This window comes from Humulus lupulus, chromosome 6 (assembly GCF_963169125.1).
Source record: "Humulus lupulus chromosome 6, drHumLupu1.1, whole genome shotgun sequence".
Classification (NCBI taxonomy): domain Eukaryota; kingdom Viridiplantae; phylum Streptophyta; class Magnoliopsida; order Rosales; family Cannabaceae; genus Humulus; species Humulus lupulus.
Window position 1 is genome coordinate 11102146 of NC_084798.1, and position 8136 is coordinate 11110281.

Consider the following 8136-nt stretch of genomic DNA (forward strand, 5'->3'; position numbering starts at 1 on the left):
GAATCTTCCTGATGTCGAGATCCCTGATACTCTACGCATTAAGCAACCTCAGGTAAGTAAATTTAGCAGAAATTTTTGAACATTTATAATAATTAAGTAGAATAATATGTATGCATTTTTTAAACAATTTCAATTTAATAATAAATTACTCATATTTTTAAATAATTAGTGTCCACACCAACCGGACAATGTGGCATGTGGATACTACTTAATGAGGATGTTGAAGGATTTGATTGAACATGCGAGTCCTGGGCATTACTTGAGAACGGTATTATTAATTAAAATTTACAAATTATTTTTGAAACTATAAATGTAATCAAATAATTAATTAATATATTTTACTTTATATTTCTTGCAGCTAACAAGCACATCATATACAGAGGCACAAATTGATGAGTTGCGACAAGAATGGGCGACATATATGTTGCCGATAATCCAAAGTTACCGACCTCGTTGATAGGTTTTTTTTTTAATTTTTTAACTCTTTCTTTATACACAATGCAATATTTGTTCATTTTGAATATTTCTAACAAATATTGTATTTCTTGTATATATCTAACAAATATATTTTTTTTCTTTCAATTTAATTGATTATTAAATTAATTTAAATTTAGATTAAAATAATTTAAATTTAAATTAATATTATTTCAATTTAATTAATTATTAAATCAAATTAAAATAATATTAATTATAAATTTATTTAATTTATTTTTTTTAAATGTGGGAGACTTTCAATGTCTCCCATTGGGAGAGGTGGGAGACTTCCCACGTCTCCCAATGGGAGAGGTGGAAAGTCAAACGTTGACTTTCCACCTCTCCCATTGGGAGACGTGGGATGTCTCCTAGGAACTTCCCACGTCTCCCATTGGGAGAGGTGAGTCACTTCCCACGTCTCCCAATGGGAGAGGTGGAAAGTCAACATTTGACTTTCCACCTCTCCCAGTGGGAGACGTGGGAAGTGACTCACCTCTCCCAATGGGAGACGTGGGATATATACCTACAATGACCCTAGCAACAACATCTCACTTAGTGGGAGACATTGTAGACTTCCAATGTCTCCCAATTAAAGTCATAAAACATCTATTTTGTTGTAGTGTGATCTTGATGATGTCTAGCCTCCTCTTCTTCTCCAAGCCTCTAATCTCTGATCTAATCCCCTTCAAAACGTACTTAGACCCTAATTAAACTTTTCCTTATATATCCCTTGCCAAAAGCCCTTTTTTTCCATTCAAAAATCGCAATTTAAAATTTTCGTACGGCTCCCGGCGCTGCAGCCCCTTAAACAGGCGCTGCTGCGCCAAAAATGTGCCAAAACAAGCTCTCTGTTTCAGACAGGCGCTGCAGCCCTAATTCAGGCCATAAATAGTGATGCAGCCCCTGAATATGGCGATGCAGCCCTATTTCACGAATTTTTTATTTTTCTTCGTTTCACTTCCATTTTGTACAAATTTCGCGCCACTTTTCCTTTTACCCTACACAAACACAACACAAGCATAAAACCAAACAAAACACCCTAAACACCTACAAATTAGATATAAAATGACACTAATAAGTGAATCTAAAATTCACTTATCAAACTCCCCCAAACTTTGACAATTACTGGCCCTCGAGTAATACTCAAAACAAAAACTAAATAAAAACTAAACATACTCACACAATGCGAATCAAACCAACAATAACAGTCAAGCTTCAATTTCCTGAATACCATGCTCACATAAAGATCCCAACAACACAATCCAGAATTTCAATCTCAACTATTGCCATAATCAACTAATTATCATTCACATCCTTTAAATATTCACCATAATGATTAAAACTCAAGTAATTGACATAGTTATGCACATCAAATTCTCACAGTCATACCACAATCCATATAATTCCATAAGTTTGCATTACTCATTATTCTCCACTAATGTAAAAAACGCATGCTTAAGAATCAATAGGACTTTAATGGCTTACAATGTATGGCTTAGGTAAGGTAGATAAGAAAGTCATTTAGGCACTAATACCATAAGCATACCAACCTTTCAAACAACCATGTACACATAAATCCCAAATACTCATATTGAACAACCTTGACATGAATGAGATATATATATATATATTTCTCTTTCTTCCTCGTTTCTTCTTTAGTTATTATATATATTTTTTCTTTTTCATCTTTTTTTTTTTCAATACTCACTCCCCAAAAATTTGTGTATACAATATATTTCTGTAGAGTCCAAGAACTTTACTTAGCTAATTGTTTAGTAGTGTTATAGTATGTTTAGTGTTATCTTTGTTACTATGGATTTTTGGTGCAGACCGGGAATTATTTGGACACTCATAGTAGTACTTATAGATTTTCTAAGTTTAATCTATAGTTTAAGGATATTAAGTTTAACCTAAGGTTTGATTAATGTGACTGATATTAAGGATTATATTTATTATACTATAAGGTTTAGATATCAACCAATAGGATTTTAAGCACATGTTATGAATGGTAATTAAGGATTAAGTATTTTTGAAGATTAAATTTAATAAGGAGTAAAGTTTGAATGTTATAGGGTCAGTCAGCAGCTTTGAATACGTTGAGGGCTTAGTCAAGGCTGTTTACTCCATTCAAACTTAGCTAAAAATGTGTAATTTCGTGTTTAAATATTCAGCGAGTGTCGATATATCGCAGCTATAGGGGGCGATATGTCGCAGCACGTAGATACGGAAAACACAAAACGATGCACGGTCGCCTCGGGCATACTGGCCCAGGCGATATATCGCCTACAGGGGGCGATATATCGCCTCCTTTAGCATATGTTCAATTGTTTTTTAATTCTTTTCCTTTCAGCCATTCAAACTTCTTCATAAGTCCAGCATCTTTTGAACGAGTCTTCAGCCTCTGCTGAACGATTATTCAAATGATTTTCACCTAAAAAGCCATTATTTTTATTCAAGTAAAATCAAGATCTTTTCATCTCCAAACTCTATAAATAGGACCTAGTACCCAGCCACTATTCACCATTTGCTCTAAGTTCAGAAGCTGCTAGTGTTAAGTGAGTGTGAGAGTGTAAACACCTGGTTTGGGGAAAAACTATAAGCTTAAACATCATAAGCTTATCAAACACTTTGGGAGGTGAGTTCTATAGTATTTCGGTGGAGGTTAGATTGATCTTGCAAATATTTGAGGTAACCAAAACTCTAGTTCCTTTCTGTATTATGTTTCCTTTCTCTTAGTCTTCTACTCAATTTCCTAACCTCGTTCGTATTTTGGTTAGGGAATCCAAGTTCTTAAGCACTTAAGTTGTGGTAAGCATATTTTCTTTTAATGGTTTAGTCTTCCTATTCTCTTTCATTTCATCTCCTTTCTTTAGACTCACTCTTGTTCATTATGGTTTTAGGAGTGTTCCAAAAAGTCCCAACTCAGTCCATTATATCCCGGTAACTTTGGTAAGGAAAATAGGCTAGAATCTATATGTTTATGTTTATGTTATCTTATGTGTTATGTTGTGATATGATATGAGTATGTTATGAATATGTTGTGCATGTGTTTGTTGTAGGCTTGGGCTTATGCCCTATTTGACTAACAAGACCCCAAAAAGATTGTGGGCATATGCCTATTTAGCTGGTAGGACCCCACTAATCTCATGGGCATAAGCTTGTTTAGTCTATGGGACCCCAAGTAATAATGGCCATTATAATAAGTGAATTATGTGTTATGATATGTCTTTACATTATTATGAAATTATGTTTATGTTTATGACTATGTGTTAGATTTTTCCTTGCTGGGCATTAGGCTCATTCCTTTCTGTTTTATGTGCAGGAAAATAAGCTTCAGAGGCGGAAAGATTCGTGACGCTTAGAGGATGTGTATCGATGGTGAATGGAGTCAAGGGGCCGAGCATTATTCGATTCGAGGATGTATTCTTGTTTATGTTTTTATGGTTTTAAATGTATTTTCCGCATTTTCTATGTAACTCTTTTTAGTTTTTAAGTTATTTTTGTTTTAAAGACAATGGGTACCCATATCCTACTTATTTTATGAAAGTAAACTTTGTTTCTACAAGTTTCTGATAAATTATGGTATTTTCGCAAAAATGTAAGTTTTATGTATAGTTTCGTTAATGGTCCAAAAAGTCTAGAGTAGTGGGTCATTACAATTTCCTTAAGGGAGTGTATCTCCATGATAAAAATTTTCTCTTTTTTTTTTTCAAGAAGAAACTTTCTCTCATTCATCTTTTCTTCTCTTGAAAACCCAAAATGCTTTCCATTACAAAACCCCATCCCAAATTATCTTTGTATGCTCATGATATTAATATGGTTAGGATATTTGATAAGATTTTCGTTAGGTTTCAACAATTTTGGGGTTTCAACAAAAATAGGCCTAGGCTCAATTAGGGTGACTAAAGATACAATTTTGTCTCGGGTTGGCTAGAAAGGCTCAAACGGACCAAACAAAAATGCCTACTTCTTCTTCTTAAGCACACATTATCTAGGATTTCGTCTCAAATAACAAGTAACACAAATTCTAGAGTAATCAACCAAATCTTTCCACAAATCCCATTTAACATGCATAACACAATCAATTAGCACGAATTTAACAATCATGGCAAAAAGTTCAATCTTCCCTCATATATTAGTCAATCATGGCAACAGACAAAATCAAGCACACGGATGCAAAGTGGTTTTATTTCCTAACTTTATGTTCATAGCATTCATTACGTAACCTTGACTTTTATTATTGATTTGATTCAAACACGACTCACAACAACCTGACTCTAAACACATATTTACAAAATAAAATAAAACTTTAAAAAAAAATCCCTCCCCCAAACTTTGAAACAAACATTGTCCCCAATGTGTAACTACAAAGAAAATGAAAGAAACTTACAAAAAGTCCATGCTTACGGATAAGGAGAAGGTGATGGCGGTGGTGGTGGATCTTGCATCCCATGAAATGGAGGGGGATAAGAAAAATAGTTATTCTATCCTCTGTTCAACGTCCCCTGAGCCACCAACAAATTTAGCTGATCAACCTGATTATGCTCATATGTCTCCCGAGCAGCCAAATAGTTATGAGTGATCGTGTTTTGTTGAACAATGTAGCGCAGCATGTCATGCGAGTATTGCATATTAAGATCAGTTGGACCACCAAGAGCCAAAGGAACATCCACATTCATTGGCCCCTCTACATTCTCCGGAACACTGTCATCCTCTTGATTTTCAAGGTCTTCATCATCACTCTCCCGCCTTCGTCGTTGGCCTTGTCGTCGTGGAGGTGCGGCTGGTGCTACTAAAGATGCATTAGGATAACGCGCAATTCTTGCTTTAGTAAGTTTCCCTTTGACTGGCACCGCTATATCAGTTTTTTCCCTTTGTACTTCATACGCGACGCACATATCTGTGATAAATGACCCTAACGAAAATCCCCCAGTAGTGGTGCCACGAAGAACAAACCTCATACCCTGACGAATAATTCGTCCAACATCGATATTCATCCCCTTCATGATAGCAAAAACCAACCTCATCCGGTCATTCGTCATATGGCTAACATGACTAGTTGGGATCAATTTGGCTGCCACAAAATAGAACCATGCACGAGCTTCTTGATGAATGTGAGTGTCTTGTGATCTTCAATGAACTACTCCCTTCATAAAATTCGGCCTCCCTTGAGAAGTAAGTGAAAACTTGAACAAAATGGAAGTTTGATGTGGTATTGATGATTAGGATAAGGAAAAAAATGAAATAAAAATGGGATGAGAGATTAGGAATGGTGATGAGAGGAGTAGAATTTGATGATTTGAAATTTAGGAATGAGGAAAGAAAATTGAGTTATGAGTGTAAGAAGAAATTTTCGGAGTAGGGGAGAAAGGAAGAAGAAGTGGTGTTTAAAGAAAGAGGGAAGCAAAACGAGTTTAAAAACTCTTTATATTTTCTCTGTTCGAAGTGGCGCTGCGACGCCAAGGGCCCTGATGCTCCCAGAATATTTTGCGTGAATTAGCGCTGCAGCGCCTAGTGATGGCGCTGCGGCGCTTGGGGCTGCTCAAAAACACCCTCTCTGTTTGGGTGTGGCGCTGCAGCGCTTAAGGAAGGAGCTGCGGCTCTAATTCCTTCGAGAATTGCGCTGCAACGCTATGAAAGTGGCGCTGCAGCCCCTGGAACCTATTTTTTTTTCACGATTTTCACGGCTCATAATAAACTTAATATTTTACAAATTAAATAAAATAAAGTCTACTAAAATAAAATAAAAAAAATATAACAATTCTAAAACAATGGGTTGCCTCCCATTAAGCGCTTAATTTATCGTCTTTAGCTAGACATTGATGATGCTTCAGTTGCTGTCTTGGAGATACATCGTCTCCACCTTCTTGTGAATTTCACCAAAATAATGTTTCAACCTTTGTCCATTCACTTGAAAAAGCGAACCGTCATTATTTCTTAATTCCACAGAATCAAAAGGAGAAACTTTGGTGATAACAAACGGACCAGACCATCGTGACTTTAGCTTACCGGGAAATAACCTCAAACGAGAATTGAAAAGTAAAACTTGCTATCCCGGCACAAACTCTCGCTTTAATATCATGTGATCATGATATTTCTTTGTCCTCTCCTTGTAAATACGAGCATTTTCATATGCATCATTCCGGAACTCCTCCATTTCATTCAGCTGCAATAACCTCTTCTCACCCGCTGCTTGGTAATCAAAATTAAGCTTCTTGATCACCCAATAAGCCTTGTGCTCCAATTCTACTGGTAAGTGACAAGCTTTGCCAAATACTAGTCGATAAGGAGACATATCGAGAGGAGTCTTGTACGCTGTCCTGTAGGCCCATATAGAGTCATCAAGCTTTTGAGACCAATCTTTTCTATTTAAATTCACTGTTTTCTCCAAGATAGACTTGATCTCTCGGTTTGATACCTCAGCTTGGCCATTAGACTGGGGGTGATAGGCCAAAGCCACCTTATGTCGAACTCCATATTTCATCAAGAGTGGTTTAATAACTTTGTTGCAGAAATGTGTTCCTTCATCACTTATTATCGCTCTTGGAGTTCCAAAACGATTAAATATAAACTTCTGCAGAAAAGAAGAAACCACCTTGGAATCATTTGTAGTACTGGCTATTGCTTCGACCCACTTTGAAACATAATCAATGGCGAGTAAGATAAACAAGTTCCCGAAAGATGGTGGGAAGGGCCCCATGAAGTCAATGCCCCACACATCGAACAATTCCACCTCTAAAATCACATTCATAGGCATCTCGTTTCTTTGCGAGATATTTCCAACTCGTTGACATCTATAACAAGTCTTGACAAAAGTGTAACAATCTTTAAAAATTGAAGGCCAATAAAAACCCGATTGCAAAAATTTCGCTGCTGTACGCGATGGCCCGAAGTGCCCACCGTAAGGTGCCAAATGACACTGCTCTACTATTGATTGAGTCTCTTCCATTGGTACACAACGACGAATAATTTGATCCATACTCATTTTGAACAGGTATGGATCATCAAAGAAGTAGTATTTAGAATCATGAATCAATTTCCTCTTTTGATGTGCATTAAAATCAGGAGGTAGCTTGCCACTAACAAGGTAATTCACGATGTCGGCATACCATGGAAGTTTTGTTGATACAGCCAGCAGTAACTCATCCGGAAATAATTCATTGATGGAGTCTTTACATTCAACTTCTTTATTCTCTAATCGTGATAAATGATCTGCCACAAAGTTCTCTTTCCCCTTCTTATCCACAATCTCAATGTCAAACTCTTGAAGTAACAATACCCATCGTATCAATCTTGGCTTGGCCTCCTTCTTTGCAAACAAATAACGCAGTGCTGCATGGTCTGTGTATATAATAACTTTGGAACACAAGAGATATGGTCTGAATTTATCGCATGCAAACACCACCGCTAATAGTTCTTTTTCAGTGGTTAAGTAATTTCGTTGAGCATCATCAAGAGTCTTGCTCCCATAATAAATTGCTCGAAAAATCTTCTCTCTTCGCTGCCCCAAGACAGCCCCTACCGCATAATCACTAGCATCACACATAATCTCGAATGCTTGACTCCAATTCGGGACACTCATAATAGGGGCTGACACCAACTTCTCTTTTATTGACTCAAATGCCTTCCTACACTCTTCATCAAAAACAAAATCAGTATCTT

At 36.5% G+C, this 8136-nt stretch overlaps 1 long non-coding RNA gene across 1 annotated transcript; it reads left to right on the plus strand.

Moving 5' to 3' along the window:
• LOC133783789 (uncharacterized) lies at positions 1-630 on the plus strand. The gene is made up of 3 exons (XR_009870961.1): positions 1-52; positions 170-268; positions 359-630. It is a non-coding gene; the product is annotated as an uncharacterized LOC133783789 (long non-coding RNA).
• Positions 631-8136: the final 7506 nt, after the last annotated feature.